Below are 16836 nucleotides of genomic sequence, written 5' to 3' on the forward strand. Positions count from 1 at the left end.
ATATTCGTTAAGTTTGTAAAGGTATTTCAAATATCACCAAACATTGCTTATAAGTGTTTTTTTAACATTCATAAAACATTTAGAAGACAAAATACAGCATACAGTCGCGAGAAGAGTGTCCTTTTTCCGTTTTTTTGCACGTTCCAGGACCCGGGACAAAAGTCTAAGCTTGTTCCGGGAAATCCCGGGATCCCAGGATTTTTTTTCAAATTTTTAATGAAACTAGTATTTTTTGGTGAAATGGGAGTACAATGTCGACAATATATTGTTTTTTTTCAATGAAATAAAAAAAATATTGTAATTTTCCAAGATAACATGTCATTTATAACAAATCATTCTTTCTTATTCTGATGAAGTAATTTAACAAAAAACAAAGATTAACTTGAATAATTACGGGATTGCCAGAAATTTTTCAAATTCTCTATTACACTTATGAATGAAAAAAGAGTAGAAAATTAAGTCAACATTAGAGCATTTAATCAAGCTTCAGACATTTGAAATGTCATCAAAACTTTAGAACAAAAGAAATGATTAAAGTTAATTACTAAAAATGATTGACTGAAGTTTATGTGTACTTTCAAATTTTCGTTCTCTGCCTACACTTATAAAAACGGCTAATGTTAAAGAGAATGTCATTAAAACTAATAGACACATAAAAATATGTGTTTTCTGCAAAATATGTGATTTTCTATTTTATCAAAAAAAAAAAAATTATAGTAAGGAAAAATTTCACTGTTTTTCATTGAAATTTAGTGGTTTTCTTCAAATTCTACGTACACTTCGGCAATCCCGGAATGTCAGAAATAATATCCCGGGACCCGAAAAATTGGTCAAATCCCGGGATTATTTGCCCCGGGATGGACACTCTAGTCACGAGCGACACATATAAATTAGAAATATTTGGCTTTTAGAAATCAATTTTTAGGAAATATCCTCCAAACACCTGATCAATGTTACCCCGGCTTACGGAAAATTAAAATTGAGGTATACCTGTAAAATGATTTTTATTTATTATTTCATTTTCAACATCACGAAAAAAAATCTGGGGGACTGGCTACCCCTGTTCCTACGCAAATGCTGATAACGCCGCGGCGGCGGCTAAAAGGAAATCGCAGAAACGACGACCGCGTCTACATGAGAAGCGTTGAGTTTGTGTTCACGCGCACTGATAGCAGCGGCCTATGGGAGCTCTCGGTGCTCCAACGTTGTTCAACGGCGTTATGTGATAGAATGTGGTGCGGGCCTATCAACCGAATCAAAAGGAAAATAGGAGAAGGTATACACAATCACAACCGCGAGAGGAGAGTCCGAATCGTGAGCGCGTCCCCCAATAATTGCGCGGAGAGGAATCTTCCACATGACCGAGAGGTGTTCCGTGCCATGCCATGCCGTGCAGCAACAGCTGAAATGCACGACCATCGACTGTCTATGCGACGGAAAGCGACGAGATTTGGACACGACGACGAGTCGATTCGCATCCACTGTTTAGTAGTATGCCCACATCCGGCTCGTAAGCATCTGCTACGTTGGGGACTGTATCGCATGGTTTCCTATGATCGCCACGAGGTCGCGCCACATTTCTAGGCAGAAAAGTGAACGATTTTATTTTGGTGTGTTTATTGCGCGAGGATTTTGAGTTCGCGAGATCGTTTTGTATTTGAGTTTTGGGAAAGTCCTGTCGTGATCGCGAAGGAATCGAATGAAAGCATGCAGATAGCGCCCCGAGCGTGTTACCGATCGTATCGTGCGTTAAACTTCTTCTGCTAGATGCTAATTGCTAAATTAGCTGACCATATTTGTGCGGATTTTTTTTTTACTTCGCTCGAAATATCAAATGCCAACCTGAAGGAGGAAAATACGAAGTGGTATGATAGTACACATTCTCAGTGGCAGAAAATAATAGCAACAAAAAGAAGATAAACTCGTGCGATGATTCGCTGCCCGTGTGTTGGTGTTTTTGCCATTCGCGTGCGCCTGTGTGTTGTTTTTAAGTCATGTTACTTAAGCGCCGCGAATGCGAAAAATACAGTGTTTGCGTAAAGTTTTTACAGTAAGTCGTGGTGCTGTGTTTGGGTGGAAAAATACACGCAAACTACACCCGTCTACGGTAGTTTTTTAATGTGTGACGTTTTCCACCGTCCTGAAAATAATTACTTTCTGAAGAGCAAAAGTGCCAACCGAGTGAATCCGCAATACCGAAAAGAAGCCCAACGACCATCAGACAGCTCCGATGATAATGAATGTGTCGATAAGCCTTCGCATTTCGGTGTGTTTGTTATCCACGGCGATTGGTTATCAGCTTTCCATTCCACCACTGTTTGCGTTATGGAGGATTTCGATCGGGATATACCGGTTGTAGGCGAGTGACTGCCGCACATACCCGAGAAATAATACGCAATACGTTGCCGCAAAAGTTCCCCAGAATCACAATCTCGCCACGATGACCCAAGACCTCTCCTCAAGAGATTCTTTTCATGTCTACTGCATAGACACTATCCCTGCGTCTTGCCACGGCTTTCTACTTGTGTTATTGTTAAGAGATAACGGTGTAGAAATCTGTTACACTCTGGCCTGGCAATCAGCAAGCAGTTGGTAGTGTCGCCAGTAGACGAGTAAATATTGCAGGGGAGCCTTTAAAGTGACGATCCACTGAGCCAGAGATAGCGCGCAATCACCACCACATGAGCAAGTGAATTAATTTTCATCAGCTTTTGCTTCAACCCGCCGCGTGTTCCACTCCCATCATCGTAAGAACCTGATGCCGTAGCGCAGTTTCCCAACGCTTGGTTTACGTTCCACACCCGAGAAATCTAACTTTTGCCGATCACAATGATTCCAATCATTATCCAACTATTAGTTATTGCTCAATGATATATGATTTGATCACCTGTATTCACTCTGTTACAATCAGAGCAGTAACGTTGTTGTATAGTACCCTTGGTGAACTTCCATTTGTACGTCCCCTAGACAAAGTCTAATCTTATGTTTATTGAACAAGTTTCAATAAAACATAGTGTAATCCCGGTAGTATTCATCAGTTTTCTAGATTTTTCTTGTAAACTTCTTTTGAAAATGTTAATGTTGTAAGTTTAATATTTTTAAAGCAAGTAATATTTTTATAAACAATGTTCGGTAATATTTGAAATATCGTTATTTACTAAGATCATGGCCCCTAAAGCCGATTATGAAAGTCAAACTCTTAAAAGTGACTTACTTTTTGAGTTATTTGAAAATTAAAGACACATCGAACCACGGAATACGCCTAAAGATAGGCAATTTCCTTAGGAAATTCTGCATTCTTTGTAGTAATTCATTGATTTTCCTGAATTGACCATTCTTTTTAAAAGTTGTCGCTTGAAAAACGATTTGAATATTGAAAGTAAAATTCAGTTATATCAATCACTCATCTCTCCTCATCTAGATTTCTGCCACTCTATCTTGTTGCTAGCAAACGAAACTCAAATGTCGAGATTGCAAGGTTTGCAAAATAAAATAATGCGTTTGATAATAAGATGTAACGGATTAACTTCCTCCTTTTTTATTAGATGCCCCACAATGGTTATCAGTGAAAGAAAGAATTGAGTATTTGACAACGGTGAAGTAGTAAATGGATTGTTTTCTCGATATTTGTGTGATCGAATTGAAATAGGAAGTGGTATTCATAGATATAATACTAGAAACGCGGATGATATAAAACACCGTACTTTTCAACCAATGATTCACAAAATTCTTTGTTTTTCAAAGGAATTAGTGTCTTCAAGTCAATGCCTATACACATCAAACGTGCAACATCGCTAACTTAGTTCAAAAGATAATGTATTTCACACGTCAAAGCTGCCTTTTGTAAAGCTGCACTAGAGTGTCCATCCCGGGACAAAAAATCCAGGGATTTGACCAATTTCGGGATTTCCCGTTTCCCGGGATATTTGTTCTGACATCCCGGGAATCCCGGGTTTCCCGTAATGTACGTAGACTTTGATAAAACCCAGTCAATGTCAACGAAAAACAATGACATTTTTTCTTACTATAAGACCTTATTTGATAAAATAGAAAATCATCATGAAAAAGAGAATAGACGAGTTATTTTTTAATGGAAAGATCAATTATTTATATTAGTCTAGTTGCAAAGTTTTAATGTTTTCCTCTTCAACATTCGTCGTTTTTATAAGTCTACGCTGAGGAAGCAAATTTGAAAGTACATCTAATCTTCAGTCAATAATTTTCAGTTATTTACTTTTAGCATGATATTCTATAATACTATTTATGATCATTTTTTTACCATACTTCCATTCATAAGTGTTCTTCTTCTTTCTGGCGTTACGTCCCCACTGGGACAGAGCCTGCTTCTCAGCTTAGTGTTCTTATGAGCACTTCCACAGTTATTAACTGAGAGCTTACTATGCCAATGACCATTTTTGCATGCGTATATCGTGTGGCAGGTACGACGATACTCTATGCCCTGGGAAGTCGAGAAAATTTCCAACCCGAAAAGATCCTCGACCGGTGGGATTCGAACCCACGACCCTCAGCTTGGTCTTGCTGAATAGCTGCGCGTTTACCGCTACGGCTATCTGGGCCCCATAATTCATAAGTGTTATAGAAAATTAAAAAAAAATGTTGCAAATCCGTAATTGGAAAGTAATATTATCATTTCATTTCACTGAAAAAAATGTATTGTTGAATTTGTACTTAAATTTCAACCAAAATACATGTTTAAATGACAATTTTAGAAATCCCGGGATCCCGGGATTTCCCGGGACAAACTTAGATTTTTGTCCCGAATCCCGGGACGAGCAAAATGGCCGGGAAATGGACACTCTAAGCTGCACTGATAAGTTTTTTTTAGAATTAAACTTATTATGTATCTTGATGAAGTTTTTATTAGCTGATATTTTGTATGGACTATATTGTATTTTTTTATATTTTTGGGGCACTAATAAACGCCTCGATGACGATGATGGATTTTGTATATTTTGCCGTAATTATAGCTTACTCTTGTTTTGTGCAGTCTATAGAGGTTTGCGTCCCGCGCGCGGTACACAAGTATAAATGACTTTTGATTATTTATCAATAGAATCGGGGATTTAGGCTGGTGGATGATTCCATGGAGTAGTAGTAAGTTGTCTAGTTGAATGTCAGGTTGAATGAATTTCTTGATAATGCGAATAATGCCGATAGTTTTGAAATCATCTTGCCATCATTGATAACCCCAATTCTGGCAGTATTTTGGATTTTGTTGGACTTTCATGATCACTTGTAATGCCTACGAATATTGATGATTGAGACAAACAGTGTTCTAAAATTTATGATTATTATTTTTTTGCTGTTTAGTACGGAAACTTATAATGTTGTTCATACCTGTACTAATAATCAGATCGAATATTGCTTGTAAATGTGGTTGAAATTGATCATAATTAATTATCTAAAAAAAATATCCTCTAGCTCAAACCACTGTAGGAGTATGTGGCGGGACCATTATCATCAGCATCAACGGAATAGTTTTCGGCGTTGACATTGTAGTAAAAACAGCATCATTTGTAGAATTCATGTGAAGCATGAATCTTCGGTAGTGTCATCTATAATCATGGAAACCATTGGTATCGAGATGTTGAAAAATATAGACTGGAATAAACCGTTTATTTTGCGAAACACCTTTATATTGGAACTTATTAATATAAGAAAGAGGTGCAACATTGATGTATTGATAATATTTCAACGAAAAATATTGTTTCAAACATTTTTTAGGAGGACCATTACGATCAATGCTACCCCGCTGATCAATGTTACTCCGTTTTACGGTACCATCTAATTCTTTTTTGAAATGTTATGGCGAAAAAATTAACTATTTGTCACCCAAATCATCAAAAGTATCATGATTAGGTACAATAGAAATTCGCGATTTTTTAAATTTCAAGTTAGACGTCTCACGTGCTAGTTTTGTTTAAAATTTTGTATAGACAATATGATAAGGACGGTTAATTTTATAAAGTGGTAACCTTGTTTATGCCATTTCTTATTTTTATGTACTTATAAAAAACGTAATCGGTTTTCTAAAAATCATTCAACTAATATGCTACGATGTTATGGATGATGTTGGTTGAAGAAAAAAAGTTGAACATTATTTTTCCATCACAAAAATCGTTATTTTCATGAACAAATTGAATGTTGGTATTATTCTATTATTCTACTGAAGGTAGAGCTTTAAACCCACTAATAATATGCAACCAAGCTCTGTCACTAGGTGACTCGAGTGATTTATCCATTTATGACTAAATTTGCTGAAATACCATCTTTTTACTCCTAGCAAAATAAGTAAAGAAAAAAACAAGAACCTTATTTGTTTAGACTGCTAGAGAAACTATACTTGTATAATAGATAACTAAACCGTGAGTTTTACCCACATTCTAAAATATTATTTTACTCTCATACTTCTTAAAACATAATCGGTTCGAAATTAATTGTAATATGTTCTACAGCTACCCACACATGAAACCAAACGCTTCGTGTCATACTTTTCAAAACGCTGAATGACTACTCAGAAAGTTATATTAGGTGAAACTATCCTTAAAGTTGTTTTAGAACGAAATGAAAAAAAAACTTTAAGCAAACTTTTATGCTACCAACTTAGAAATTATAGTAGCCATGATAGTCTAATGAAAACGAGCACGAAGCGGAATGTGGTTTTTGTCTAAACAAACACATCCCGCCTTCATATGGAGTAAAATTATTCTCATTTCCTACGAATTTCACTTTTCTTAATTCATTATCAATTAAAACTAAAAAGACCATAAAAAGCCGTAAATCGTTGGCGAAACACAATTTTATTGGGTTTCTTGCTCAATTTCATTGAGAATTCAGATTGTTTGGTCATGATCTAGTTTTCATCATGACAAATACGTCGTAAGAAGAGTCTCAGATGGATTGCATGTTTCTTAATATCTTCAAGTGCGATTTTATCATGTGATGGTCACCAATATACGACAGTGACAGCATTTTGTAGAACAGGCCAATTTAATCATATTGTGACTTTATAGATGCTTCGATGTTGATTCCATCGACAAATCAGTTTTATGTGTATTTTTAATAATATACTCTGTAAAAATGCATGACAGCTCAGATAAAATTGAAGATGTGACTTGGGTATTTGTGAAATGTTTCAAAATAAATTAATGCCTTTCTCATTCCAAAATTACGATAAGATCAAATAATTGTCGATGAATGTTAAATATTCTTTCAAAGAGATTGAAGTAAATTATTTTTACAACATTTTTTGAGAACCCTGACCAGGAATCTGTAAGAATTGTATTCAGGATTACGTCAGAAATTTCGAAGAATCCTGCTCAGGATTAGTGCTACTTTTCTGTCAGAATGGCACTAAGTATCATGTGAAAATCCTGCACATGATTTCCTGTGTCCCGGGTTATTATTGTAACAATCCTGCCCAAGGTTTTGTGGCAATCCTTTTCCAGCTAAGAATTAAGTGAGAATCCCGCAAAAGAGTTTCTATTAGATGTATCCAATTTATTGTGAGATACCTACCCAGAATTTTGTACGAATCACACAGATAACACTGAATCAACAATTTCACGCCACAATACTCGGTTCGTGGCCGCATCTCTCCATCCCCGGTTCTGCCCCACGCTCGCCAAATCGATACGCACTTGATCCGCCCACCTAGCTCGCTGCGCTCCACGCCTTCTTGTACCAATCGGATCCGAAGCGAACACCATCTTTGCAGGGTTGCTGTCCGGCATTCTTGCAACATGCCCTGCCCATCGTATCCTTCCAGCTTTGGCCACCTTCTGGATACTGGGTTCGCCGTAGAGTTGGGCGAGCTCGTGGTTCATCCTTCGCCGCCACACACCGTTCTCCTGCACACCGCCGAAGATCGTCCTAAGCACCCGACGTTCGAAGACTCCAAGTGCTTGCAAGTCCTCCTCGAGCATCGTCCACGTTTCATGCCCGTAGAGGACTACCGGCCTTATGAGCGTTTTGTACATGGTACATTTGGTGCGGGCGTGAATCTTTTTTGACCGCAGCTTCTTCTGGAGGCCATAGTAGGCCCGACTTCCACTGATGATGCGCCTCCGTATTTCACGGCTAACGTTATTGTCAGCCGTCAGCAAGGATCCAAGGTAGACGAACTCGTCGACCACCTCGAACGTATCCCCGTCTATCGTAACACTGCTACCTAGGCGAGCCCTGTCGCGCTCGGCCCCACCAGCTAGCATGTACTTTGTCTTGGCCGCATTCACCACTAGTCCAACTTTTGCTGCCTCGCGTTTCAGGCGGGTGTACAGGTCTGCCACCTTTTCAAATGTTCGGCCGACGATGTCCATATCATCCGCGAAGCAAACAAATTGACTCGATCTCGTAAAAATCGTACCTCGGCTGTTAAGCCCGGCTCTCCGCATAACACCTTCTAGCGCAATATTGAACAACAGGCACGAAAGTCCATCACCTTGTCGTAGTCCCCGGTGGGATCCAAATGAACTGGAGTGTTCGCCTGAAACCTTCACACAATTTTGCACACCTTCCATCGTCGCTCTTATCAGTCTCGTGAGCTTCCCGGGAAAGCTGTTCTCGTCCATGATTTTCCATAGCTCTACGCGGTCGATACTGTCGTATGCCGCCTTGAAATCGATGAAAAGGTGGTGCGTTGGGACCTGGTATTCACGACATTTTTGGAGGATTTGCCGTACAGTAAAGATCTGGTCCGTTGTCGATCGGCCGTCAACGAAGCCGGCTTGATAACTTCCCACGAACTCGTTTACTACAGGTGACAGACGACGGAAGATGATCTGGGATAATACTTTGTAGGCCGCATTTAGAATGGTGATCGCTCGAACGTTCTCACAATCTAACTTGTCGCCTTTCTTGTAGATGGGGCAGATTACCCCTTCCTTCCACTCCTCCAGTAGCTGTTTTGTTTCCCAGATTGTGCCTATCAGCCGGTGCAGACAAATGGCCAGCCTTTCCGGACCCATCTTTATGAGTTCAGCTCCGATACCATCCTTACCAGCAGCTTTATTGTTCTTGAGCTGGTGAATGGCATCCTTAACCTCCCTCAAAGTGGGGGCTGGTTGGTTTCCATCTTCCGCAGTACTGACGAAGGCATTTCCTCCGTTGTCCCATCCTTCATTGCCTGTGCTCTCAGCACCATTCAGGTGCTCGTCGAAGTGCTGCTTCCACCTTTCGATCACCTCGCGCTCGTCCGTCAGAATGCTCCCATCCTTATCCCTGCACATCTCGGCTCGCGGCACGAAGCCGTTGCAGGATGCGTTGAGCTTCTGATAGAACCTACGCGTTTCCTGAGACCGACACAGCTGTTCCATCTCCTCGCACTCCGTCTCCTCCAGGCGGCGTTTTTTCTCCCGAAAGAGGCGGGTCTGCTGTTGCCGTTTCCGTTTATAGCGTTCCACGTTCTGCCGGGTCCCTTGCTGCAGCATGACCGCTCGCGCTGCATTCTTCTCCTTCAAAACCTCCTGGCACTCCTCGTCGAACCAATCGTTCCGTCGACTCCGTCCTACGTACCCGACGTTGCTCTCAGCTGCATCGTTGATGGCTGCTTTTACTGTTCTCCAGCAGTCCTCAAGAGGGGCTTCATCCAGCTCACCCTCTTCCGGTAATGCAGCCTCGAGTTGCTGCGCGTATGCCGCTGCGACATCCGGTTGCTTGAGCCGCTCTAGGTCATACCGGGGCGGCCGTCGGTACCGTACGTTGTTAACGACGGAGAGTTTTGGGCGCAGTTTGACCATCACCAGATAGTGGTCAGAGTCGATGTTAGCGCCACGATAGGTCCTGACGTCGATAATGTCGGAGAAGTGCCGACCATCAATCAGAACGTGGTCGATTTGCGATTCTGTCGGCTGTGGTGATCTCCAGGTGTATCGGTACGGAAGGCTGTGCTGGAAGTAGGTGCTACGAATGGCCATATTTTTGGAGGCGGCAAAATCAATTAGTCGTAGGCCGTTTTCGTTCGTCAGCCGGTGGGCGCTGAACTTTCCAATCGTCGGTCTGAATTCCTCCTCCTGGCCAACCTGAGCGTTTAGATCTCCTATGATGATTTTGACGTCGTGGCTTGGGCAACTGTCGTACTCGCGTTCGAGCTGCGCGTAAAAAGCGTCTTTATCATCATCAGTGCTTCCGGAGTGAGGGCTGTGCACGTTTATTATGCTGAAGTTGAAGAACCGGCCTTTGATCCTCAACTTGCACATTCTCTCATTGATCGGCCACCACCCGATCACGCGCCTCTGCATATCACCCATCACTATAAAAGCTGTTCCCAGCTCATGTGTATTGCCGCAGCTCTGGTAGATGGTATGGTTACCTCTAAACGTTCGCACCATTGATCCCTTCCAACACACTTCCTGCAACGCTACGATGCCGAATCCACGGTCCTTCAGCACGTCGGCGAGTATGCGTGTGTTCCCGATGAAGTTGAGAGACTTACAGTTCCACGTACCGAGCTTCCAATCGCTAGTCCCTTTACGTCGCTGTGGTCTTCGCCGATTGTCCCGGTTCGTATTCTCTTGTTGATTATTCGTTGCTTGATTTTTTTACGGCTGGCTTGCAGGGCCTGACACCAACCCCCTAGATTTCCGGAGGACCATTCCCCCTAAATGTTCGGAGGACCATAGTGCGCAGTTTAGCTTAGAGTCCTTCTCTGGCACTCGGACGATGATCAGCCGCCCCTGACATGGGGAACAGACGCTGTTGTGAGCCGCTCCTAACAGCAAAAGCAAAAGCAAAAGCAAACCCCCCCTTCCCTGTCAGCATACGACCAAAGTTCCCACCGGGGGTTGGTTACCCGATCTTCCCTAAGGTTACTCGTATCCCGGCCAGTACCGCGAGGAGGTAGGGATAGGAGTTGCTGGGCAAGAGGCTAAGGACCGCACAAAGGGGTCTATTTTATTCCTTCAGGTACGCGAGGTACCAATGGTACGCCATGCCCAGCCATTTACCAACCACGAATCATATTCGAGATACTATTTGATAGATCTTCATGATTCTATGAAAATCTTTCTTGAGCTTGAACAAAAACTGGTTAATTACAGACATATTTCAAACACTACTATACTGAATCCCAGGCTGGATTATAACAAAAATTCGATAAATATTCTCATAGAATCTTGAAGTTCTTTTCTGTAAAATATTCGTAGAACCGAGAAGTGGGATCGATTCTCATCAAGTACAATATGACTGATTAAAATATCATCTATAAGAATCACTAAATTTAAATTTTATTACAAATTATGAGCGAAGAACAAAAAATTTAAGGTGAATAAAATTTATGAGAGATTGAGCATTTCACTCAAAAATATTCAAACAAATGTCGCAGCTATTTTCTGAAACGCTTACAGCTGTAGATGACAAAAGCGATTTAGGAATAATTTTTATTTCAAACCATCATGCCTATGTATATTTTTTAAAACTGTAACAAGGCGCCTTTATCAGACAAGCTTTTTGAAAAATTTCGCCAAGTGCTTCACTCATTATGGCGCCTTCTGCAAGCTGATGCACTTGGCAAGGACCATCCAAGCCAACCACATGGTACGGCACTGCTTGCAATTAACCTAAATTTGAAGATTAATTTTTAAGGTCCTTTTTTATGTTTTGCTATTGAGCAACATTCTCTACAACGTGGGCCAAAAGTTTGGGAAACCATGCCGTTTAGCGGAATAAGCATACACAAATACGATCAGATACCGAGAGGCATAGGCTTACCAGTTGTTGGGAAGCGGGGATCAGAATAATATGAACATTCGAGACATTTATTTGATATTATAATTTGAACTATTAAACTCGAAGAGTCTTGCTTGGTCTCGGCGACTGGCTGTTTGAATATTCCATGAAGTGTGGCGAGATATCCGAGTAAAAAAATGCGAATAGATAATTACTTAGCTCACAGCGCCGAGGCTGGCTTGGCTCTTGCTATACGTATCTTACAGCTGCTTTGATCGATGATGCTGTTGGTGTTGTTAGTGTTTCCTTTACTGGTCAAACTGCCAAACCTGAACGGGGTGCACTGAAATCGATCGCGTTTGATCGCTTTTATGGTGACCACTGGGTAGGAACTGTGCTTACCTAGCCAGCCAGATTAATCCAAGCCGGTTTGAACTGGTTCTAGTGCCAATTTTTGAAGCCAATCTCTACTTTGGAATTTAGTGTCGTTTTTTATTCTTCTTCAGCAAACGCCATTGTTTACTTTAACCATAGCGAATATCATATAATCTGCTTTTTACAATCATAGCATAGAGGAGTAGGTACTAGTATATTTTGAAAACGTTTTTTTTTTGTTGAACCGAATTGTTTTGGTGCTGACCTAACTAGTGAAAGAGACGTCAGAGAATTTGATAAGGCACAATTACACCTCTGTCGATTAGGGTTGGGTTTTTATCACAAGGCCATTTTACCACGAGATACCATAAGGTAAATGACTAATGGTTATCGCTGGGAGCAGTTGTTGTGGGTTTGGTAAATCTTTATACTATGGGTTTATCAGCACATTCACAGCGTTATAAAGTGTAACGTAATTGTAACTGTAATAAAATCATGATAGTAACAGAAAAATGCGCGTGAGCGATGTTACCGACACGTTTCCGAAGAGCTATGCCACCGCCGAAATCAATGCTTTGTGGAAAATTTCGTGTGGTTTCAATTATATTCAATGTTTTATAGTTTACAGATGTGTGATGATTCTAAATTATTGTTTCCAAAATAATCACATATTTTTTAAATAATAACCATTATCGTTTGATAAAATGTGCTTAACATTCCATTATTGTTGAGGATCCATTCACTTTTAAGAATTTAAAATTTTGTGTCAAAAATCGACCGTTTTAAACGTTGTATCTTATTCGTGTAAAATATTTTTTTTTTGTTGGCTTTTTGATCACAACAACATCTTGCAATATTGGCCGAAAGATGTACAGAAAACCGATTATGATTTCATTGATAAATTGAAAAGATGCATAAGGTGCTCACTTTATAAAATGAATAGTCATTTTTTCTGAAAACACATCTTTTTACCCGTTTGACGCTTATACAATTTGTCACTTACACTCCACGAGCCTCATCACGTATGGCGTAAAATTTGATCTTTTCAACGTAAAAAATAAGCCGACGGTAGTTAAAATCATAATGATCATCGATAGAACAAGCTTGAAACATTCAATCAATAAATATAAGCTTAAATATGGGATAGAGACCTGGTATAGCGAATGAGAACTGTGACCTTTACCATCTATCTGTGAGAAAAGAAATAAATTTGAAACTAGTTTTGTTCTCTTGGTGGAACCAAGTTTGTTAGTAGTTTCCTCTTATCGGAATTAATGTTTTTAGCGACATATTGTGACAAAACTATAGCAATTCAATGTATTATTTTTTTTTCTTAATATTGATACAGTCGACTCTCCACATCTCGAAGGGACCATCGAGATAGGGAGAGATCGAGACATAGAAATGTTCAATTAATACTAGATTGAAAATCACTCCGTTACCAGGAAAATCAAAAACAAACAGACGTCATTTCGTCTTCTCAATTGTTTTGAATCCCTAAAATCTAGTCTAAAATGATCATATCGACATACGGAGAGAAAATCGGGAACGGAAATCATATCGAGATAGAGAGATATTGAGATAAGGAGGATATCGAGATATGCAGAGTGAAAATGCATGTGGAATGAAGGGACCAAAAACATCATCGACATAGGGAGAGATATCGAGATATAGAACATCGAGATGTGGAGAGTCGACTGTACTTAGTAAGAAACTTTTGCCGATTTTGGTTAGTTTTTTCTTGTTCACGCTCCTTCACATTCTGGAGTTAGAATAAGGTCAAAAATCGTATCAAATAAGTGAAAGATTTATTCCACTTGTCGATGTAGTTGGTATGTTCTGGATGTGTCTTATTGATTCCTTAGAAAACTAAGTTAATTTCCAATAATAGCACCGATATTTCAATCAAGCTTGTCCTACACCTACAAGATGATAAAGTACAGTCTATTTGGCTTAATTTTTGTTGGGAAAATCAAAGAAAAGTGAAAGTCATTATACATGTGAACCGCTACCCATGAAAAAAATGATATCGGTAGCTTCTTCTTCTTGGCATTACGGCCCCACTGGGACAGAGCCTGTTTCTCTGCTTAGTGTTCTTATGAGCACTTCCACAGTTATTAACTGAGAGTTTTCTTTCTTTACTGAGAATTCCGACCGGGAATTGAACCTTCAGCATGGCTTTGCTTTGTAGCCGCGGACACTAATCACTCGGCTATGGAAGGCGCTATATCGGTAGCTAGAGGTTTTTTTTTCTACTGACAAGTGTCAAGTCTGCCATAACGAAGTCTGATAAAAAATATACTGATTGGTAAAACAAATGACAAGCTTCCGAGTCTCTCATTTTTTCCTTACTGCAAGGCAACTTCAAATCTTTTGACCCAATGTCATCCCCTGGAAGTGGTGGAAACGGGTCAATATCAGGCTGATACAAATTTAATTTTCACTATTTCTTCCAAAGTTTATTTGTTTACGACCAAAAGTCAGTATTTTGAAATGAACGTGCCTAAAAATATTTTTTTTTTCTATTTCTCATTGTAATAGGCTGTTTTTAATCACGCTAATCTGTCATGAAATGGGCCTAGTTTCTTGCTCTGAATCATGTAATGTCTTAAGAGTAACGCTTTTTCTTTACACAAGTCTCGTTGTATAAATGTACGTCTCGTGCTGTAAAAACCATTATTCGCAATTTATTGTGTAAACATTTGAAGGAGTCCAGGAAATTGCTTTAAGTTTTATTTTTCTATCGGTCCTCCTCGTCCAGCTGAAGCATGAGACAAACAGTAGAAATTGAAACAAAGTTGTATACACTTAGAAAGGATTTAGGTATAAATATATGTTTACTCATACTCGAAAAAAAAAACTTTAAGTCCAGGATGAGGTGTATTAGTTTTTGCATAAATGCCTGCAGACCAATTTTGCACCATATCTCGCATAACTTATGATCTCGCCCTAAAAGCCATTGGTAATCATGTGTGTAACTCGTTGTTTCTGAGCATTTGAATGGAGTTACCCGTTATTTAACAAACGCTATGGTGAAGAAAGGATCATTCTCTACCTGCCAGTGGTGCTAGTTTGAATCTTTATTCATTCATTTGCTCAAAAATAACGAACTACACACGTGATTACCAATGACTTTTAGGGCGTTATCTCAGATTATGCGAGATATGGAGTTCGAGTCATATATTATCTCGCGCAAACATCTGTAAATAGCTTCAAATCCAAGGATAATATTCCTTAAACTTGGCGAAATTTGCCTGATTGTATGAGAAAAGTTACCAAAATGTAGCATTTTTACTAAGTTTCGCCTTCCTTAGCCGAGTGGTTAGAGTCCGCGGCTACAAAGCAAAGCCATGCTGAAGGTGTCTGGGTTCGATTCTCGGTCGGTCCAGGATCTTTTCGTAATGGAAATTTTCTTGACTTCCCTGGGCATAAGGAATGTTCATTTTATAAAGTGGACACCTTGTTTATGCAATACCTTTCTAATTTATTGAGAATCGTAATCGATCCTTCAAATATTACTCTACAATGTTATAAAAATATAAAATCTTACAAAATGCTTTTGGTTGAAGAACTAAATAGTTTTTCCAAAAACTTCTAAGTATAACGGCTCGTGAAAGTTAAGCATTGTTTTTGACATAACAAAAATCCTCATTTTTATGAACAAATTGTATGTTGGTACTATTCTACTAAAGGTGGAGCTTAAGAAAAATCAATAATATTCAACTATTCTCTGGCACTAGGTCACTTTAGTGATATATCCTTTATGCTTAAATTTACTGTTACACCATCCTTTCACTTCCAGTAAAAAAGTAAATTAAAAAGCGTGATAAAAATAGTTTATATTACTAAAGAAACTATATTTGTATGAAAGAGAGCTAAAACGTGAGTTTTAACCGGATTCTCAGGTAAAAATTTTACTCTTTATAGTCGTTTTATGAAAAACTCTCCTATTTTGAAATTCATGTACGCATATTTATCGATCTGCAGCAAATTGTAAGCGTTTTTCTCCATATATTTTACTAGGTAATCTCAGAATAACACATTATGAAAATAAACGCGATTTCATCACGGCAGTGTTGCCAATTTTAATGATTGTCATCGTGCTTTGAGAGATCTTCTGAAAACAAAGCATTCGTCTTTATATTGTGCTTAAAATATGACGCGGGGTCTAAATAAGCAACTCTTTAAAGGCGTAGGTTTTATTTCATATTAATACTATATTAGTACTTCCGTCAGGGCGTACCTTAAACTCAATAATTCAACTCATATCAGTTAAATTTAAAATAATTTTCTCTAAAAACATCAACAAACAATGATTTTAAGATATCTGGACAATTGTTGCTCCAAAAATAACTTGATATTTTTCAGCAGGCTTCTGATTGAAGATGCCTTTGAAGAACAAGCCTTTTCTGAAAATAAAAAATATAGATTGTCGAATTTTCCAGTCAATTTATAATAATCATTGATATTGTTAACCTCAAAAAATCGACCGTCCTGAACGTTAGGCCTCATTAGTATGAAATTTCACTATTTTGGTGGATTTTTAATGATTACACCATTGTACAATATTAGTTGAACGACGTACAGAAAACCGATTGCGACTTCAATGATAAATCAAAAAGATATTGAATGTAGAAAGTGTCCACTTTATAAAATGAACAGTCCTTATAGAGTATCATCGTACCTTCCACACGAGATACGAATGCAAAAATGGAAACTTTGGCAAAGAAAGCTCTCAGTTAATAACAAGGAATGACAAGGAAAAAAAAAGACTAA

At 39.1% G+C, this 16836-nt stretch overlaps 1 protein-coding gene across 4 annotated transcripts in view; it reads left to right on the forward strand.

The window, feature by feature from the left end:
- Window positions 1-1475: 1475 nt before the first annotated feature.
- LOC5576867 (forkhead box protein O) overlaps window positions 1476-16836 on the forward strand; it is a 326829-nt gene continuing 311468 nt past the window's right edge. For 2 of the 4 annotated variants that reach the window (XM_021852671.1, XM_021852683.1), the window contains exon 1: window positions 1476-1865. The gene's annotated coding sequence lies outside the window, so the exon portion shown is untranslated. Of the gene's footprint in view, window positions 2051-2113; window positions 2267-16836 lie in introns of those variants that run through there. The other 2 variants (XM_021852675.1, XM_021852679.1) reach the window with 2 other exon arrangements.

The sequence above is a fragment of the Aedes aegypti genome, chromosome 1, assembly GCF_002204515.2.
Source record: "Aedes aegypti strain LVP_AGWG chromosome 1, AaegL5.0 Primary Assembly, whole genome shotgun sequence".
Lineage (NCBI taxonomy): Eukaryota > Metazoa > Arthropoda > Insecta > Diptera > Culicidae > Aedes > Aedes aegypti.